The sequence below is a fragment of the Magallana gigas genome, chromosome 6 (assembly GCF_963853765.1).
Source record: "Magallana gigas chromosome 6, xbMagGiga1.1, whole genome shotgun sequence".
NCBI classification, from domain to species: Eukaryota; Metazoa; Mollusca; class Bivalvia; order Ostreida; family Ostreidae; genus Magallana; species Magallana gigas.
In genome coordinates this window covers 2,942,069-2,964,497 of record NC_088858.1, presented here as the reverse complement: position 1 = coordinate 2,964,497, position 22,429 = coordinate 2,942,069, and the positions used below count along the sequence as shown (strand labels likewise).

Below are 22,429 nucleotides of genomic sequence, written 5' to 3'. Positions count from 1 at the left end.
AATTTTTATTAGATTGCATGTACATTTATGTCAATACAAAATCACGTACAGTGTATCTACATATCTAAACAAATCACAATTATCACGAACAGTGTATTAGGCCTACCTGAATCATGTCTACGCAAATCATACCTTTTGGTTTTCACAAAATCAAATACACGCTATTTCCCATTTTATCATGTTAATCGGTGTTGAATGCTTATGCTCTATACTAATGTCCAAATGATATCAGTCTGACTTGATAAACTGCTTTGTGCAGAATGTAGAGAAACTTTATTATAAAATAATAGTTTTGTTTGTCTTTGACACCGACACATGTTATGTGTTGTTGCTTTTTCGTTTTGGTATGAATATATTATATACTAGTATATACTAAAACAAATACACGTAGAAATACGTTGGAATAATAAAAGGTTTCTTTTATATTTAGAAAAAAAAAGTTTTAACAAGTAGAGATTATAAATAGATATATGAATATCAATTTAATAATAAAGTACAGATGATGTAATGAAATTAGAAAAAATAAAGACTGAAAAAAATCAAATCATTTGCAAAAGTAAAATTTACATACGTACCTTGCAAAACTGAGTGTCTTTGTTAAGAAATACCTTTAAACAACTATATAGTGTGTGATATAAACTGTCAAAGTACTTTTGGATATCAAATGGTTCGAGTTTGTTCGAATTTACAATAAAGTTTTCATTATTCGAAAGTTTGTGTGGAATATAAAGATAGTTTACATTTCGGAGTTTATAATTTTGTGTGGAATTAAAATGTATATTTTGTGGAACATGCCAATACATGTTCAAAGTTTGTTGATAAAAAATATAAATGTGCTGTAAAATAAATTATTTTTATATTGTATAATTATAATGAGTTCGTTTTGTGTTAAAACACGTTGTAATAATGACTTCATAGGTCCCCCTCTCTCTCTCTCTCTCTCTCTCTGTGTGTTGCATTAATGAATTAGAGTTGCACGTGAAGATTTTATATAGTTATATTTACATCTACCAAGTATGATTCCCTCTACTTCTTACGGAAACTTAAAGTCAATTCATAGCTCTACAGAAACAATCAAACTGAAATCGTTACACCCTGTTTATCGATTGGTCGTAGCCTATATCGACGTAAGAAAAATCACGGACTGCACGAAATAATCATGATGATGTCAGACTCCAAGTCTCAAAGAAAACGATTTGGTTGATTCTTTTAGCTAACGTACTTATAAACATTAACAGTAATTTAATGAATTTTACATACTTTTTATAATCAATTTATTAGTTAAAAGAAAAATGTAAATATCAACAATAAAATGCTTTCTTTGAGGATTCCTGCAGGATATAAAGGTAGCGATCACTGTAGAAAAAGTTTACATAATCAACTAACGCGGGTTATGTATTTTTGCTGCAATGTCGCCACTTTCGTATCCCAAATGAATCATCAAAGAAAGCATTTTATTGTTTAATTATATACATTTTTATCTTGAATCGTTTTGTGTATGTTATATTTATACATTGTATAAATGAATTGTTTTGTGTAGAGAATATACATTGTAATCTTGAATCGTTTAGTGTAAATTAAAGATACATTGCTATTATGAATTTTAGCATAATTATAGAAAAGGTGTAATAATGAATTGCTTTGTATAGGTTATTTAAAAGTTTTCTTCATATTTAGAATAAGCGTTGTAACAAGAAAAGGCTGAAAATGGATATACAAGTATGAAAAAATCTTGACATGCATAACAAAAAAAAAACACCAAAAAACAAACAAAAAAAAAGCACAAAAAGTGGAGGGGGAAACTCCACCTTAATTTTTAAAAAAAATTATTGCCAGAAAATATGGGAGGGGGGGGGGGGGTAGACCCCATCCGATGCTACGTACGTGCCTGTATCGATACGCTGTAGTTGTGCATTGGATTTGTGTAGATTACAAATTGATGAATTAGATTTGTGTAGAATATAGAAATGTTGTAATAATGAATTAAGAAAACTAGACTTTGATCCGTGCGTGCATGGCGCCTGTAAAGTGCGAAACGAAATCGAAACGAAACGAAACGAAACGAAACCAATCGAAACGAAACGAAACCAATTGAAACGAAACGAAACCAAACGAAACGAAACCAAAAATCGAAACAAAACGAAACGGAATTTAAACAAAACTAATATCAATTTTGACTACATAAAACTGAAAATAAATTCATTGAAATAAATTTTTGAACCATAAAATATAACTACATGTATGTTTCAGATTGCCGCTGTAAATTTTTGAGCCGATTATCCGAAATTTGCAAAAATTATATAATTATGTAAATAACTGATGTACATTCCTATACCTTTTAATGTTTCTAATTTGTTTCATTAAATGATATTCAGACGTTTGGAGAGAGAGAGAGAGAGAGAGAGAGAGAGAGAGAGAGAGAGAGATGCCTTAAAACTTATCAGCGACATCACATAGCAAAGTATAGACACAAGTTTGGGAGAGAGAGAGAGAGAGAGAGAGAGAGAGAGAGAGAAAGAGAGAGAGAAAGAGATATGATGATGATGATGATGAAACTGAAGGGGACAATTTAACAACAATTTTCTTTCTATCGATTTGAAATATTGTAAAAATAAAACGATCGAATACAATGTGATTTAGAGTATGAATATACTGGTTGGTTACCAGTTTCTAACATATAATAAGAATTGTTTTAATATGTATAGCATGAATTTGGACGTCGTAATTTGACAAACCTAACTTGCAATATAATGATGATAAATGTATTAAAAACTGTCTTTAGTCCTTTGGCTGTGTATTCTATTTTGCGTTTTTGGCGGAAAACGGCGTCCGCAAAATCAAGTACATTGCCAAATGTTAAACATATAAGTAGATAAAAAGGTAAATTCAGAAATGCGCTAAATCAAATCCATGCTAACTTGTTGAAAAATTATATTCCGCCAAATATTGTACACCCTAAATAAAGAATGTCCCCTTCAGTATCATCATCATTATATATATCTCTCTCTCTCTCTCCCAAACTTGCGTATATGTTTATGTGATGTCGTTGATAAGTTTTAAGGCATCTCTCTCTCTCTCTCTCTCTCTCTCAACGTGTGAATATCACTTAATGAAACAAATTAGAAACACTAAGGTGGCTCTATACACCACTTTTTGATGACGCAGTACGCAAAAAAGTAAATCTGGAAACATGCATTTCCGGTACTGGCTGATTTAAACTGAGGTGAATTGTATGGGAACCGCTATTTTGAAATTTTTTTTAAATGGATAGATTTAATTTGATAATTGGAAAATTCATTACTTACAAGTAATGTGGTATGTGACACCTTCACGTTGTGTGGTATTATTTATCGAAATAAACAATAAAATCAAATATAAATTTTTAAAGAGTTTCTTTAGCATCATCGATATGTTACACCGTAGCGCAGTGGGTTAGTGGGTTCACTACAAACCAGTAGGTCATGAGTTCGATTCCCGTTGAGAACAATAAATTTTTTAACTTTCCAAAAATTTCTAAAACGTATTTTTTGGTTGAATATCGTGAAAGAAAATTCTAAACAGGTGAAAATATTTCAATTATAATATACTTTAATGCACATTAATATCGACACCTAACGGGGATGAGAGGGTTGCTTTGAATTTCTCTCAGGTTGGGATACATAAATCCTATTAGCCTAGTCAATGTTCCCCTTTATTTATTTGACTTAGTTTTGCATTAAAGCGAATATATTCACTTATACAGGGCAAAGTCTATAATGAAATATGTATGTATTTATCATTCCAACATTATATTTAGGAAATTTTCTTCAACTCAGAAATGAAAAGTCCCCAAGGTGTTTGGGCCTTGGGACTTAGGAACGATAACCCTTACATGAGGAACTTTCATACCAAATAAAATTTTAAATATTTTTTGTGTTTATTTGCAATGGTTTTCATTCAATTTTTTTATGTCACATTTATTAAAATACACTTTCTTATAACATCAAGCAACTTTTTCAGATGATTTGTCAACAGAGTAAGAAAATATGAAAAAATCTGTTTTGGGGAAATACTAAAAAAAATTGCAAGAATAACATTTTTGAATGTTAGGAAGTGTTATATTTTTTTTATGTGTCCGAAGGAAATATCCATCATATGACAAAATAATATCTCTCAATTTGTTGATAGCTGTCTTTTAAAAAAATATTTTACAAAAAAACATTAAAAATTTCTTTAAAAATACCTATAGTATCCCTATCGTCATTTTAATATTTGATAAGTATATGTTTTGTGGTCTTCTATTGAAAATTGGAATAAACTGTGGGTGTATAGAGCCACCTTAAATTAACTTACTATGACCCCTGGAAAAAAATAAAAACTAGAAAAGGTGCAAAATAAATCCCGCCCTTAATTAAGGACTTGAAGTGTAGAATATTGAACATTTTGTGTGAATTATTACGTTGGACGTTTGAAAATAAATACATGTACAGTAAGAGATTCAAATGTTTTGATTGAGAAGGATTTTATGTGCATATTGTATGTTCGGTTCTTTACTTAATAACAAAAAAGTCGCTGTCGTTTGCATTTAACTTGATACAAGTCAACTGTACGAACGACTTTGGAGTTCAATCAGAGCTGTTGATAAACAAGTAAACGACAAGTGCATCACAGTCTGCGTCTTACGTCAAGTGCATCTGTACCGCGGCGACATTTACCCGAAACACGCCGATCCAAGACAACAGGAAAAAAACATCAAAAGGTCGACATTGTTCCTAACAGAAAGCAAGCAGATCAAAAACCAGCAGTTTGAAGTTACACTGCCTCGTAATGAAATTTAGGAAAATACCAGAAAATTGATATTTATCACTTCTTCTCCGTCTGTCTTATGATAATCTGGCTGGCTGCAGTAAGTCTGTGCTGCACTCCATCGATCGGTGCCGGTCTCGTCTGATTGGTGAACATCATGATCTGATGTCGCTAGCGCCAGGCCGGTCATTCTACGTCTACCAGGGGTAGAGCCGGCATCCCTGTACCCACCGAGGCGGATCTATAATTAACACGGGCGCGGGACCACACCCTCTTACTTCAAGGTAAACCATATGATTTTTATCTTGCATTGCCTTTAGGCTTTTTTTTTTACTGAAGACTTGGTGTATTAACTCAGGGTGTGGTCACGGTGGGTGTTGGGTGGGTGGTTGAGTTTTTGTGATTCTTGAAAATTACTCTTTTTGTGTCTGCATTTTAAATTCTTATTACTTGTATCTTATAAGTAATTCCAAGGAATTCTGACCATCGGTGTACATGTAGAATGGAGTTTATTTCAAAATATATTTTTTAAAAATTAATAAAACCCCTAGCTGTGGAAATCTTCTGAACTAAAATATTCCTGCATAATTTATTGATGTGATAACGTTAAAAATAAAATTAGCATGTTTCAATTTACATTTAATTATTTATGCACATTTAAGAATAGTGCTAAAAATTTTTTTAATAATATTTGTCGAATTATTTTTTTCATCGGCGATTCATTTACATGACATTGTTAGAGTGGCCCCCCTTTGCCCACGGCAGCGTGTGGTCCGGCACTATATCGATTGTGTGCACGGCCCGTCGTCATTGATGACAGTTACACTGCATCGACACTGCTTGGTTCCTGTTGGGTTTAATAATTAAGACGATCGTTGTATTAATTAATAATAGCCCTGGAATAAGCGGCATGTCTCTGTTATCAGCTTTCCAAACAGAAACTAATTTCCTATATGTCAGGAAAAGCGTTAACGGTTTTTTGTAGAAAAAATACTTGCATTTTAATATTTCATCGAACAAGTAAACACGAACCTTTGGACCCAGGCACATTTATTTCTTATTCCGCAACGGCAATAATCGTGATTTCTGGGCCCCTTTCTTTTATTTTTAATTTTTTTTTTTACATAAAGGAACACCATTCTCGGATTTTCCGAGGATCCCCGGCAGTTTGCTTCATATCAGTATGAAATGATTGCGCATTTTCTTTTATCCCTTTTATAATACATGTCAAACTGTACAAAATATTAACATTTCTCAGAGCGTGTGTTTCCTTCCTAAATCTCATATTCAGCCCGTTCTGGGCTACACGTACATCGAGATACAAAGGTGGCCGGTTTTATGGGGCAATTGTTTGTGTGGCTGGCCCTCCTTTTCCTGGTGTTATATTCCATGTCCTCTGATTGCAGTGTTATACTTTCTCTCTCCCTCTTCCTCCGCCTCTGGTTTCAACGATTTCTTCTTACGTATGAAGGTGGCTTATTTTACGTATTCACAAATTATACGACATTTAAGTTGCAACGAGTCGGTCGTCTCAAATTTAACAGATTTCTCACAGTTTAATTCCGACACGTCAGCAAATCAAAAAACCAGACAGCTGGCAACCGAGAACTGAACATGAGATGTACATGATATTAGAAAGTTAATGCAGGCTGATTAGTTTGAATGAAGGCTCGCAGTGTCTGCTCAGCTCACCTGACTATTCATGTACTATGTATAAATTCATCATCATGTTGACACTTACAGTTGAAATCAGTGACAACGCGACTCATGAAACTTTGGAGTTTTTACCTTCTTTTATGGACCGTAGTTTGATTTTGGTATAGGTCAAATTCCTTTTTGCTAAATCCAAGGACAGGTTGTTGTTTTGCCCAAGTCAGATTTTTGAGAGATTGACTTCACCATTTTCAAGTCTTTGAATGAAAGCCATGTTTGTTCAAAAGAGGAATTATAAACCCATGATCAAGATAATAACAAACTTGTTTGTAGATATTTTTAATTCTCTACAATATCAGAAACACCACTGTACCTTATATAAAATGCCCTAACAATGAACCCTTCACATGTTCGATTGTATAACACATTGATTACAGATCATTTTATATAGGAAGACCTCTGGAGCGTTACTCTACACAGCAGCATCATTTTACTAATTTCATCATTTAATAAATTTCCTTTGTCATTCATCTGTTTACAGATCTCCTTTTTCTCATAATAAATTGGGCATTTGTTAAGTATTTTCTTGACCCATCAGTCTTTCACCTTTTAAACATTCCCTTTAATCTTCACACACTTTTTTTAATTGCTGTTTTATAACTGGGGAACTGGGGTGCTGGCTTGAATGACAAATTACACAGTATATCTGATAAGACCAAAAAAAAAGTTGTGTGTTTAGGGTAACCCGACCTAACCTACAAAAATGCCCCGATCCTACCATTTTAAGAGGTCTGTTTTTATCAGACTGTGAATTTTATATTATTTTTATTAAAAAATCTGTTTTTAAATATGACGCAAACAAACATTCTTAGGGTTCATGCAGAAAAAATTATGATAAAATAAAAAAAATCCCTACCTACCTAATTTTTTCATCAGTGTTACCCTAAACACACAATTTTTTTTATAAGCTTAAGGATGATAGAATTATAAATCGGACATTAGAAAACGATACCACTTACACTCAAAGCAACTTATTTCATACAAACTTATAAAACTGTATGTTTCCTTATGTGAGGATTATATCATTTATAAATTCAATTTTGCAAAAGTTGGGACTTGAGAGTGTTTTGGGAAAGAGAAGCAAACTATCTACAGTGAAGTTTATGCATATATTTGATTTGAGCCTGTATTATCACAAGCTGGCTACAACTACCGCTAAGAAATTTTTCTGTGTATAATTAAAACACTCATCACCCCCTTGGTAACTAAGAATGGTTTGTGCTGATTTTGATTAATTGTTCAATATAAACAGTGGAGTCCATAGCCCTGGTGAGCTAAATACCATCCTGAAAATTCTCACATGTCCTGCTCAGCACACAAGATGGGGGTTGATGGCACAGCACATATTAATGACTATTAGCCAGTTAACATGATATTTTGTAATTCCTGGCAGTAAAATGAAAGATAAGCTCCGATAGGACTTCTCTCCAGATAACAACGATCCAAGAGAGGCCGTTCTTAAACTTCTCTGACAATTGCTGCACCTAATCCGACAATCAGAGGGTGTCCACTCATCCACATCAACCCCCGATAACCACAACAGTTTGTGTACATTACACTCCAGTATTCGCCTCACTGGAACAAAGTGATAAGCACTTAATGGTAATTCACATTAAAATCACTCCACTGTGCAAATCTGGAGAAATTCTTAATTACTGGCACACTTAGAAGCATAAAACTGCAAATGGGATGAAATGATTTGGAATAAATGAACAATAATCTGAAACTATATCGATGACACTCTTTACAATCATTTCCATGAATGTTTTTTTTTCTCCAATTGTTTGCAAGTCAAATGTCATGTATGCTTGGTTTCCTCAACAGAATTGCATTAATTCTTTCTTGCCATATGCCATCAAAAGCTAAACCAACCAAGAAGAGTATTATATGATATTTAATACATGTTTCTGAACATTTGGCAATCTCCACAGAGTGAGTGAATGTAAACTTCTACTCTGTCTCTTCAATGTGCCTGTTGCTTTTTTTTTCTCAATACAACTCTTTTCCTCATCTTCCACAGATAGCTTGTTTTGCCCGTTTTCCTCCATTGTCTGTAAAAGGAAGGAGGAAATATCATGGGCCAAGCCCGGAATGCATGTAGCTCAGATACTTTTCTAAGAAAGCTATCAGACTAGGCATTCTTACTTTTTAATATAACCTTCACCTAAAAAGATTATCTCCATTTTTTAATGGTATGGGAGAACTTAATTCTGCCAAATCTTGAGGTAGCTTGTGGCCCCAAAATATGATGGAAATGGTTCAGACTAACAGAGTAAAATAGATAAAACTGTTGTATTTTAAAGTATTCCTCTTTAGTTTCTATTGCCTCAATTCTTACTAGTTTGTTTAAAGGTTTGCAGACCAGACAGTCAAACCTTCTGAGCTAGCCATTGGTGATAACCTTCTTGTTGTAGTAGAAAAAATATTAGACAAAAAACATTGCTATTTTAATGATTTAAAAATAGTCCTCTTATTAAGATATATGGAACATTGCTGTTGAAGGGACAACATTGAAATAACTAGAAAGGGCGAGATTCCTAGAATGGAGAGTGAAAAGTCTGCACCATGCAAGATGATTTAAGTTTTGATATGAAGATGTGTATGCACAAGGTTGTGGTGTCTCTGTCCAATATGAGAATATTATGTATTTTACCCCAACTTTTATTCCCTGAACTTAGTAGGTTCTTCAATTTAAAGAACTTTTAGCATCCTCCTGGGTTAAACGAACCATATATCTGTAGTACTCCTGATCATCTTCATAAGTTCATTTCATTTCTCTTAAAAATCTATATAACTCTCATATATCATTCATACATTGTGCATGCATTGGTCTTAACTCATCTCATAAACTATGATCATACACATTTGACCGTGAGCCTACAACTGTTGAGGAGGATCTCTTTTTCTATTAAGTCTGTCCCAAGTTATTGCTTCTATCACCTTTTGATGATTTTTTATGAAAAGACACATTCCTGTGAAATAAATACAGTTGAAATCGATAAAAGGGAATATATCCAATATATCTTCAATGAACAATTATCATTTTTCACTTATTAAAGTTCACAGGAATGAAAACATAATTCTTACGGAGATTTATAATGGGAAATGTATAAATTACTCATTGCATCACATCTCTCTCACTCGGAGAGATACCTGACATTCTGGTTTGTTATGGTATTAATACATGGAATGGTTCTGGTTCCGACAGTACATGGATGAGAGTTGTGTACCTCTCTAGTTCCTCTCTGACGGGTTCAGGTAGTATAGGAAGTAGTATACGTATATATATGTATAGGTTCAGGTAGTATAGGAAGTAGTATAGGTATATATATGTATAGGTTCAGGTAGTATAGGTAGTAGTATAGGTATATATATGTATAGGTTCAGGTAGTATAGGTAGTAGTATAGGTATATATATGTATAGGTTCAGGTAGTATAGGAAGTAATATAGGTATATATATGTATAGGTTCAGGTAGTATAGGTAGTAGTATAGGTATATATATGTATAGGTTCAGGTAGTATAGGTAGTAGTATAGGTATATATATGTATAGGTTCAGGTAGTATAGGAAGTAGTATAGGTATATATATGTATAGGTTCAGGTAGTATAGGTAGTAGTATAGGTATATATATATGTATAGGTTCAGGTAGTATAGGAAGTAGTATAGGTATATATATGTATAGGTTCAGGTAGTATAGGAAGTAGTATAGGTATATATATGTATAGGTTCAGGTAGTATAGGTAGTAGTATAGGTATATATATGTATAGGTTCAGGTAGTATAGGAAGTAGTATAGGTATATATATGTATAGGTTCAGGTAGTATAGGTAGTAGTATACGTATATATATGTATAGGTTCAGGTAGTATAGGAAGTAGTATAGGTATATATATGTATAGGTTCAGGTAGTATAGGTAGTAGTATAGGTATATATATGTATAGGTTCAGGTAGTATAGGAAGTAGTATAGGTATATATATGTATAGGTTCAGGTAGTATAGGTAGTAGTATAGGTATATATATGTATAGGTTCAGGTAGTATAGGTAGTAGTATAGGTATATATATGTATAGGTTCAGGTAGTATAGGAAGTAGTATAGGTATATATATGTATAGGTTCAGGTAGTATAGGTAGTAGTATAGGTAAATATATGTATAGGTTCAGGTAGTATAGGAAGTAATATATGTATAGGTTCAGGTAGTATAGGAAGTAGTATAGGTATATATATGTATAGGTTCAGGTAGTATAGGAAGTAGTATATGTATAGGTTCAGGTAGTATAGGTAGTAGTATAGGTATATATATGTATAGGTTCAGGTAGTATAGGAAGTAGTATATGTATAGGTTCAGGTAGTATAGGAAGTAATATAGGTATATATATGTATAGGTTCAGGTAGTATAGGAAGTAGTATAGGTATATATATGTATAGGTTCAGGTAGTATAGGTAGTAGTATAGGTATATATATGTATAGGTTCAGGTAGTATAGGAAGTAGTATATGTATAGGTTCAGTTAGTATAGGTAGTAGTATACGTATATATATGTATAGGTTCAGGTAGTATAGGAAGTAGTATAGGTATATATATGTATAGGTTCAGGTAGTATAGGTAGTAGTATAGGTATATATATGTGTAGGTTCAGGTAGTATAGGAAGTAGTATAGGTATATATATGTGTAGGTTCAGGTAGTATAGGAAGTAGTATAGGTATATATATGTGTAGGTTCAGGTAGTATAGGAAGTAGTATAGGTATATATATGTATAGGTTCAGGTAGTATAGGTAGTAGTATAGGTATGTATATGTATAGGTTCAGGTAGTATAGGTAGTAGTATACGTATATATATGTATAGGTTCAGGTAGTATAGGAAGTAGTATAGGTATATATATGTGTAGGTTCAGTTAGTATAGGTAGTAGTATACGTATATATATGTATAGGTTCAGGTAGTATAGGAAGTAGTATAGGTATATATATGTGTAGGTTCAGTTAGTATAGGTAGTAGTATAGGTATATATATGTATAGGTTCAGGTAGTATAGGAAGTAGTATAGGTATATATATGTATAGGTTCAGGTAGTATAGGTAGTAGTATAGGTATATATATATGTATAGGTTCAGGTAGTATAGGAAGTAGTATAGGTATATATATGTATAGGTTCAGGTAGTATAGGAAGTAGTATAGGTATATATATGTATAGGTTCAGGTAGTATAGGAAGTAATATAGGTATATATATGTATAGGTTCAGGTAGTATAGGTAGTAGTATAGGTATATATATGTATAGGTTCAGGTAGTATAGGAAGTAGTATATGTATAGGTTCAGGTAGTATAGGAAGTAATATAGGTATATATATGTATAGGTTCAGGTAGTATAGGTAGTAGTATAGGTATATATATGTATAGGTTCAGGTAGTATAGGAAGTAGTATAGGTATATATATGTATAGGTTCAGGTAGTATAGGTAGTAGTATAGGTATATATATGTATAGGTTCAGGTAGTAAAGGAAGTAGTATATGTATAGGTTCAGGTAGTATAGGAAGTAATATAGGTATATATATGTGTAGGTTCAGTTAGTATAGGTAGTAGTATAGGTATATATATGTATAGGTTCAGGTAGTATAGGAAGTAGTATAGGTATATATATGTATAGGTTCAGGTAGTATAGGAAGTAGTATAGGTATATATATGTATAGGTTCAGGTAGTATAGGTAGTAGTATAGGTATATATATGTATAGGTTCAGGTAGTATAGGTAGTAGTATACGTATATATATGTATAGGTTCAGGTAGTATAGGAAGTAGTATAGGTATATATATGTATAGGTTCAGGTAGTATAGGTAGTAGTATAGGTATATATATGTATAGGTTCAGGTAGTATAGGTAGTAGTATACGTATATATATGTATAGGTTCAGTTAGTATAGGAAGTAGTATAGGTATATATATGTATAGGTTCAGTTAGTATAGGAAGTAGTATAGGTATATATATGTATAGGTACAGGTAGTATAGGAAGTAGTATAGGTATATATATGTATAGGTTCAGGTAGTATAGGAAGTAGTATAGGTATATATATGTATAGGTTCAGGTAGTATAGGTAGTAGTATAGGTATATATATGTATAGGTTCAGGTAGTATAGGAAGTAGTATAGGTATATATATGTATAGGTTCAGTTAGTATAGGAAGTAGTATAGGTATATATATGTATAGGTTCAGGTAGTATAGGAAGTAGTATAGGTATATATATGTATAGGTTCAGGTAGTATAGGAAGTAGTATAGGTATATATATGTATAGGTTCAGGTAGTATAGGAAGTAGTATAGGTATATATATGTATAGGTTCAGGTAGTATAGGTAGTAGTATAGGTATATATATGTATAGGTTCAGTTAGTATAGGTAGTAGTATAGGTATATATATGTATAGGTTCAGGTAGTATAGGTAGTAGTATACGTATATATATGTATAGGTTCAGTTAGTATAGGTAGTAGTATACGTATATATATGTATAGGTTCAGGTAGTATAGGAAGTAGTATACGTATATATATGTGTAGGTACAGGTAGTATAGGTAGTAGTATAGGTATATATATGTATAGGTTCAGGTAGTATAGGTAGTAGTATAGGAAGTAATATATGTATAGGTTCAGGTAGTATAGGAAGTAGTATAGGTATATATATGTATAGGTTCAGGTAGTATAGGTAGTAGTATACGTATAGGTTCAGGTAGTATAGGAAGTAATATAGGTATATATATGTATAGGTTCAGGTAGTATAGGTAGTAGTATACGTATATATATGTGTAGGTACAGGTAGTATAGGAAGTAGTATAGGTATATATATGTATAGGTTCAGGTAGTATAGGAAGTAGTATAGGTATATATATGTATAGGTTCAGGTAGTATAGGTAGTAGTATAGGTATATATATGTATAGGTTCAGTTAGTATAGGTAGTAGTATAGGTATATATATGTATAGGTTCAGGTAGTATAGGTAGTAGTATACGTATATATATGTATAGGTTCAGTTAGTATAGGTAGTAGTATACGTATATATATGTATAGGTTCAGGTAGTATAGGAAGTAGTATACGTATATATATGTGTAGGTACAGGTAGTATAGGTAGTAGTATAGGTATATATATGTATAGGTTCAGGTAGTATAGGAAGTAGTATAGGTATATATATGTATAGGTTCAGGTAGTATAGGAAGTAATATAGGTATATATATGTATAGGTTCAGGTAGTATAGGTAGTAGTATAGGTATATATATGTATAGGTTCAGGTAGTATAGGAAGTAGTATAGGTATATATATGTATAGGTTCAGGTAGTATAGGTAGTAGTATAGGTATATATATGTATAGGTTCAGGTAGTATAGGAAGTAGTATATGTATAGGTTCAGGTAGTATAGGAAGTAGTATAGGTATATATATGTATAGGTTCAGGTAGTATAGGAAGTATCGAGTCGTGCCCTCTACAGATACCGGGTAAGTGGTTACCGGCCTCAGAGTTGTGTGATCAGCCAGGATATTCCCAGGATAATGCAGGACATACGGTACAACAAAGAATGTGAAGAAATTCTTTGTAGACTCTCTGAAAATATTTGAATTTATAATCAAAAATAAAATAATTTTTTGACATCTTAAATTTCTTTCACATATAAATGTATTTTGGTGAAACTTGGTCAGCCAGTGCTTCTAATTAAAATAAAATATGGTCAAACCACACATGTGGCAACTTTTCTATCCCATTATTTCTATACAAGAGAAAACCTGACAGCAAACCAGGTTTTCTTTTGTGTGAACTGTATCCATAATCCATTTGTCTACCCTAAATTGATAAACACTACCTATCCAGAAAATGGGGTACTCTATATGCAATATATACTGATATGCAACAATATTTTGCCAAAAAGTTTCCAAGTTCAACAGGTGGTTTTTTTTCTTAACTAATCAAAAATAAAAATTCAAGTAATATGCACATCTCTAATATATGTACAATTGATCTGCAAAACAAAACTTCCTATCTTGAAAATTGTAGGAGTGTTCTATACAATACGGGTATACCCTATTTGCAATATTATGCAAAAAAAATGATTAAGTTCAACAGATGGTATTTTTCGCAATAATCAAAAATCAAAATCCAATATTCATATCTCTGAAATATGTACAATTGATCTGCAAAACAACAACTTCCTATCTTGAAAACTGTAGGAGTGATCTATACAATACGGGTATACCATATTTGCAATATTATGCAAAAAAAATGATTAAGTTCAACAGATGGTATTTTTCGCAATTATCAAAAATCAAAATCCAATATTCACATCTCTGAAATATGTACAATTGATCTGCAAAACAACAACTTCCTATCTTGAAAACTGTAGGAGGAGTTATCTGTACAATAGGGGTACCCTTTTCGCAGCGCCCGCCATTTTCTCCATTTTAATAACTGGATTTTTCCTTTGGAAAACCCATTTAAAAATGACTAATATCTAATCTTAACATTTTATTATATTTAATAGTTAAAGGAATGAATTTATAGCTGCTTATTTTATTTAAGATATTTATAAACTGGATTGAAGGCAGTGAATGTTTGATAAACAACAACAAATGAGTAGCTATCAAATTCATTCCCTGTATGGTGATTAAGTCATCTGTTTTCATGAATTACAATAAATTGTATGAAATTACGACATCAATGGATGGATACACAGTTGACACTTTAATATTCTGACATTTTTTAGCAAATCAATTTGTACGGAGCAATCAAAGATTGATTATTTTAATATTTAAAAAAAGCCAAACCCTTGTAACTTGACTGCAGCTTGAATTCAACAATAACTGAATACTCTATTAATAAGTATATTATATCAATGTGTGTGCAGTATAGACAAGGTCACTAATTCAGGACTTGGGGTTAAACAGTCGTTTTGTAAGACGAGAATAGGCAGGGGAGTGATTCAGAGTCCGCCTGTATAAACACAGCGCAGTATTACTACTGTCACAGATCCTCTCTACAAAGAAAAAAACCCACTAATACACGGATCATCAAATTCCAATTTGATTACGTGTGTTGTATTACACCTTTCTCCAGTCCTCTCTACAGTGGATTAGTTCAATTGATAATAAGCAATACAAACAACAAGGGTACTTTACAGTACAGAATACTGGGGCATGTTCAGGGCTTGACTGGCATGTTATCCTTGTGGCTTAATATTCCCGCTCCACCGCTCAGACGCTCGTACAGTACATGCAGCTCTTCTGACCTGCCTGAATTACCTCCCCTGACTCCCCACCTTGTTCTAGCCCCGGTTTGCACGCCTGACAGACAGTGCAGGAATGGAGAGCGTTGGAACAATGGAATTAAATGGCCCCACTAAAAGCCTCTGTATTTAGACAATTATGGACAATGCTTACAAATTTTTAGAAGATAACTTAATATTTGTTTAAGGGATTAAATGATTACCTTAAATATGCCAATTTAATAATAAAACATAGGTAATCCAAAAAACATTCCGTCATGCTTGTTAATACATTGTAGAACACAGAAGTCCGATGAAGAATTTCGAATTCTTTGGTGTCCATTGCAGCCTTTAGTTTAGAAGTCAATCTAATTCACTGCTAAATACACACAAGTTGTTGTTTGATTTGGATTAATTCTCATTGGATGATTATGATCCACATATGAGCAGGTAAGCAACAGGTGCCTTAAGCCAGTACTTCTCACATCTATGATTAATTCTATATGTGTGAGAAAATTAGTTACAAAACTATGTACTCTTGATCACAATATCATAATTGTGTGCCATTTTTCTGTGTTTGAAGAAATCCTCTTAGTACCTTACTGGGCAAATAGGTATTTATGATATCTTTTTTTTCAAGTTTTTATGATTTTTTTTATACATGTATTTAGTTTTGAATGACCATGTTAAGATGAAATTGTTATGAGTGGAGCTAATAATGGAGAGGGTGGGTTTCCACCTATTTCTCCCACATGCCTGTCCGTCTCATTAGAGCCACTAAAGACACTGACAGGTTAATTCTGATCGGACACATGTCATCTCACCAATAACTCCCAATACCTGTGTTTTTTCACCTTCTGTCACTCTTCACAGGTAAACTCTTCCCCTGGGCACAGGTATAGTTATCGTCAAGGCAATGTAATTAATTACCTTGATCACCATTCTGATGGGCATCACTGAATCGTGAAATATGTCTCAATCCACGGGTCACTCGGGCGTGGGACCGATTCTATCTCAGGTGGGCTGCTGCGATGACCCGACGATATCATCGTCTACTGAATAAAGAAATCAAAATATGCTCATAAATTATCACACGTTATCAAACATGAAAGACAAAAGGTGTTGGTGCTGTATGTTAGAGCCTGCTCTAGGCAGCAGACATTTTTTCGTCTCAACGCCTGACCCCATGGACAGATGGACTGACCCCTGATGACCATCAGGCTCCCAACCCTTGATGAAGAAACCTGCGCCTAAACTGTACCCACTGTACCGAAACCCAAGACTTGGGGGCAGAGGCCGTGAACAATTGGGATGAAATCGATCAGTATTGATTTTGTGGCAGGAATGCGGGAGGATTAACTAACAAAGGCATCCATGTGTTTTAATGAACCACAAGATTAAATAATTAATTGAACATTATAAAAGGGAACACATTCACTAGTTCATTGTATTATGAGGAAAGTTCTCAACAGAAACCCGACTCAAATGTTTAGGACTATGTAAAACCATCACACATTACATTCTCTTTACATCAAAGAGAGGTCTCCAATTTGATTAATTCTTAAGTATTTTGATATTTTATTGAAAGTTTTGTGGAATTCTATAAGGCCTGTTGATTTACACTCTTAAGGGAGCATTAAAACCTCTCTTTGGTCCTAATAAAGTGGCAGTCATCCCGCATTGAACAATACCAGCGTTCCTTGCCACATTAAAAGGCCGGATAGTCAGTAAATATCAAAGAAAAACACTCCAAGTTTCATTTCCTTTGTACAGTTTGACACAACCTTGTCAAGATCAGCAGAACATGATGTCTGTAAAAATTATGAATAATAAAATCAGTCTCTAAGTAACCAATCATGAACATGATTTATAAAATGGTCATGCTTGTCAGTATTTACTCTGAAGCTTTCAAATAATTTTTTCTTATTCGCTTAAAGGTTCTATAATTATTAGCATTCAAATTTCTTGAAATTTCTGTAAGATTTCTGGAACTTTTTTTGGTGGTAAAGTTTGTAAACCATGATATCATTTCCAGTTTTGTTTGATAAGAGTATAGTAGAGAGGCTTTAGAAAAGAACTCTATGATTCTCAGAACACAGTAAACTGTGGACAATGGATGAAGCCATCACAGACTCTAGTGGTTGTTCAACTGAATGACTCTGCTTCCCTGGGAAATGATCAGAGAGAAAACACAGCAAAACACAGATAAAAACACAAATCCCACTCTGATGGGCCCTGTGATAGCCGTAATTGATGTTATTCAATGATAACAGCTATGGCCCTTATATGATGATGCTAGTAATCCAAGTTATACAGAGAGCACAAACTGATATTGACTCTGGGAGCTTTGGACTGTATCTGATGATGCTAGATGCCTGTCAGTGTTTTTGCCTTTCCTCATACCCAGTGAAAATCAAAACAAATCTTTATAATTTCTATAATGGTGCATTTAGATCAAGAAGATCAGATGCACTGCCTGAATACGTTAAAACTGATCAGCTTTTACTGACAGAGGGGAAGCAAGATTTTTAAATACCGTATTTCTCCAATCTGAGTTTGCTTACAAATGATTCACTGTGGTATTTTGTGTTAACCAAAAAATTGCTCTTACTCCAAAAAGTCATCATTGATCATTTACATTAAAGAGAGAAAGAGATCATTATATCAGTTCATGCAAAAAAACTCAAAAATAAAGGACAGGGTTATATGGACTGTAGAGTAATTTTTATGCCACAGCATGGAATATAATGTTGTGTGATTTACACTGGCTTGTGTCTGCAATGATAAGATGATTTCCGATCTTCCTTATTATGGCTTCTTGTGGTCAGCGGGTCATCAAAGCGTCCTTATAGAGCACTCATACTGGTCGTCCTATCGCCACATCCATCACCATGCATCTCCATAATAGGTGTTGATTGTCCCCCTTTGGGGTATGAAAACTAACAGCATTCTCTCCCCTTGGGCTGCTGTTTAATCATTGAAAACAGCATTATCCTTGATTAGGCTGTCAGGTGCTTCATGTTTCTGAATATTGCTACACTGAAATGTGGGAGCTGTGAGCTGGTTTTCAGAAATATCAAAGAAGTCAATATGGCACAGCTATGTAAATTACGTGGAATTAGTTTCCATTACCGTTAAAAAAGATCTTGCCCAAGAGTCATTTAGTGGTTCTATGGTGAATTAAGAAAACATTTTTCCTAAAACATGCGGAATAAAATGGTCAACATTATTCTGAATACCCGATTCTGGGTTTTTTGTTCAGTGTGTTGGGTACACTGTCTTTGATGTGGATGGGAAGTTCGCAGATTTAGTTGTCAATGATAATTACAGGCACCCACTGCCAATCATTTCCTGATACTACGAGATTCAATTTATGATGTAATATCTCCACTTTACAAAAGTCTATCACTTCAGTGATATATTGTTGTCCTCTGATCTTTTTTTTTCTACTTCCCTTCCATTTTTTTTTTGGCAACTTATTATCTGTTTATGATAAAGGATGGCAATGATATTTATTAATGACTTTAAATTCTGCCAGAATCATGTATTTGTGACTGGTGAGGGTCAAGGCATATAAAACTGTGTGACAGAGTTTTTATTCCGATCAATCCCAGACTCCTCACTTTAGAGATCGGCATGCGCAACCTCTAACCCTCAAATCAAGGTCTGTGTATTCATAAAATCACCACAAAATTTTTTCCGATAAATAAACTAATTAATTTTAATGCCATTCCATTTAAAGAGAAGATATAAGATTTCAATAAGTCATTTCAATATTCACACCGCTCTTGCCCGATTTGAACGGGAGGCCAGCAGTACAACAAATTTAATTCAGTCGTCAAATTTCAGTTTGCTTCAATGGAATAAAAATTGCATAATCAGGACCCGCAACACGAAGCTAATGGCAATGTTAAGGATGATTTCTTCTCAGAACAAACAAAAATATGCCCAATTGTTATATTTTTTTTTTTTTTGCTCGACTTTGCTTCGATTGGGAGGAGTTGAGACACGATGGAGTCCCACTACAGTTAGCACCTGTTGATGAACGGGGCCATTAGAATTACAGCAAACCACACACCTGTCGCTCAGGTACACGTACAGCATTTCATGAACCAAACCCAAAAAGGACGGCTTCGGGAGCACAGAAACAAAGCCTTTTGCTTAATCAGTGGATAAAATTGCTGGAATTATTTGGAATATGAAATGTTTGATATAATTTGGGAGTATTGATTACTGAGCAGGCTTTGACCCCCACAATCTGACAATAAAGCTCTCAACTCCAGCCTTTACCTGCATGTCGTTATTGCCAGTAATAATTGGCCTATTAATTTCCTTCTACATGGTTATTTTTTCACCATCGATTCTGCCCATGGGCTAATGCACAAAAGCAATTCAAGCATGCAGGGGACCCATAAATCGCTATTGTCATATTTCATTGTTCTTGGTCATCGATGATCAAGCCCATCAGGGAATGACCAGGGTCTGAGAGAATTTGCGAGTCCTGGACTTTTTTTCTTATCTGGTTTTACAATCACTAAGCCGGGTAGATCACAACTCACTTAATTTTTATGGACGTATCTTTGTTGATGGATGACAGCTGAGGCTCTTTGAACTTTTTGTATTTTGTGGGAGTTTTCAGTGATATGGATTAAGTGTACTTCTGTAAAAACTGTTGGGATTAAGATAACACTGCAAGGTAAGAAGTCATATGAAGCTGTCCCTGATCAATCTAAAGTATTGAACAGGAGATAGAATATGTTAGTAAAAAGTCAACCGATTAAAGTGACATGGGCAATTAACAACTTATATGCATTTGCTACATAGTAACTCACAAAGTCTCTTTTTCAATCCAAGTATTCCGGTCTGATGGGATGGCAAAATACTTAAAAAATTGATTTAAAAAAAAAAATCATAATACACAAAACCAAATGCATTCAAAATTTCATTTTACTTCTAGAATAACAAATGTTATGACAAAACACAAAGTCAGGGTAAAAGAAAATATCATTTGCCATCCATTTCTCTGTTAAACCGTTCCTATTTCAACTAACAATGCCAGTGAGAAAAATTATCTTTGTAATCAGTGATTATCGTACCCCATTAGCTGCAGACAACGATGACTTAAAAAACATATTAATGACACTTGTATTATCTCCCAATAAAGTTAAAGCGTTTAGGCATATGATCTCAACAATGATGCTTCATTTCAGCCTTGCCATTATCTGTAATTAGATGAATTTGATTTCAAAGAAATCGGTCTTGAGCCTTTAGTGGCCCTGCTTGCAAATTAAACTTTATCAAAAGACAACGCTAAGTTCCCACATAGCCCTCGAACAGTTTATTTTTTTTTTTGTATATGGAGTTTTTACTTGGGTTCGGACTTGTATATAAATTGGGTTTAGCCATTTTTGGAGTTGAATCATGGAATCCTGCAAGCTTTCAGAGAATCTTACATTGGTCTGCCTTCTCTTTGTAGAGAGTGGTCGCAGGCTTGAGTGAGATGATCGCGGATTACTAGACGACGTAGAATAAACACAGCCATCAAAGACAGGTAAGTCTTTGGCCATTGTAGAGACATTAGAGCATTGATAAATCGGCTGTCCACCGGGCTCTCAGTGCTAACTCAGGACATCCACTGAACCTCAAGATTCCTATTACAGATGTGGACAGGTGCTTTCTTAGTTTAGAATCCAATAGGATGTAAATTAGAAGGTCCTTCATGTCTTTTATTTGAAACAATAATATTGTTTCTTTAATTATGCATTCCCAACTATAAGGCTTGGTCGATCTAATCCTTACACTGCCAGACATCAGTTGTCAAGGAAAAACAAGAACTTGATAAATCTAATCTTGGATTAAAGAATTTTCCTTATTATATATATAAAAGATATATCATATCCTAAGGATTAAGGAAATCTCACCCAAGAATCAAAGTATTGAGGAGTGCTGCAGGAGTTTAAGACTTCTCCCTCACTGTCATTGATCAACAGAGATTGATGATCCATTACCTGTCACTCATTCTTATTTCATAAACAAGGATCTAAATTCAGTAACAGATAAAACATCCTTATTTCTTGCTGTACACATTTTTGTTAAAATGACACATCATTTACTTATTTACAAATAGCTAAATTTGTTTCTGGCCGACATACAAAGTTTGTATGCTTAGAATAACATTTACCAGGAAATAGCCCAAATCAAGTCAAAATGTTAAGATGCAAGATCAAAGAGAATTGAAAAAATAAGCTGAATTCATTTATTAAGGAGGGATAATTTATTGACATTAAATATTAGATGTATTGTATATTGTAAGTTGTAGATGAAACTTTGTTATTTGTAAACAATGTTTCTTATATATGCATGTCCAAAGAAATATATAGTTGAGTGTAAAATGGTATACGTTTTCAGGTGGAAAGGGGAATTATAATGAAACTATTGTGAATTAAGTTTTTTGACAGACATTGAACACACAACTAGATATTCATATCTTAAACTAAAGCTTTCCCCCTCTAGTTTCCAATTAGGGAGAGGGAAGGATAATTATTCATTACTTCATGTATTAAAAGGAGATTTCTGAAATTGTACTACAAATCAGCATGTAATGGAATAAAAGACAATGAATTTCACGAATCCTCCATAAAGCCCTATCTGTCTTCTTTATATCTTTCTGGTTTGGATCAAACCTGGTCTA

General features: G+C 33.6%; 1 protein-coding gene and 1 long non-coding RNA gene across 7 annotated transcripts in view; one reads left to right on the top strand and one right to left on the bottom strand.

Moving 5' to 3' along the window:
- Nucleotides 1-4,893: 4,893 nt before the first annotated feature.
- Nucleotides 4,894-22,429, top strand: part of LOC105325787 (delta-like protein 1) — a 53,258-nt gene continuing 35,722 nt past the window's right edge. The window contains exons 1-2 of one of the 3 annotated variants that reach the window (XM_011425508.4): nucleotides 4,894-5,069; nucleotides 21,215-21,289. The gene's annotated coding sequence lies outside the window, so the exon portion shown is untranslated. Of the gene's footprint in view, nucleotides 5,070-16,046; nucleotides 16,189-19,806; nucleotides 20,435-21,214; nucleotides 21,290-22,429 lie in introns of those variants that run through there. The other 2 variants (XM_011425501.4, XM_011425494.4) reach the window with 2 other exon arrangements.
- The window catches only part of LOC105325832 (uncharacterized), a 34,901-nt gene continuing 18,425 nt past the window's right edge, over nucleotides 5,954-22,429 (bottom strand). For 2 of the 4 annotated variants that reach the window (XR_010715186.1, XR_010715184.1), the window contains one exon: nucleotides 16,066-16,793. This is a non-coding gene — a long non-coding RNA (uncharacterized lncRNA). Of the gene's footprint in view, nucleotides 8,550-13,938; nucleotides 14,088-16,065; nucleotides 16,794-22,429 lie in introns of those variants that run through there. The other 2 variants (XR_010715185.1, XR_004601405.2) reach the window with 2 other exon arrangements.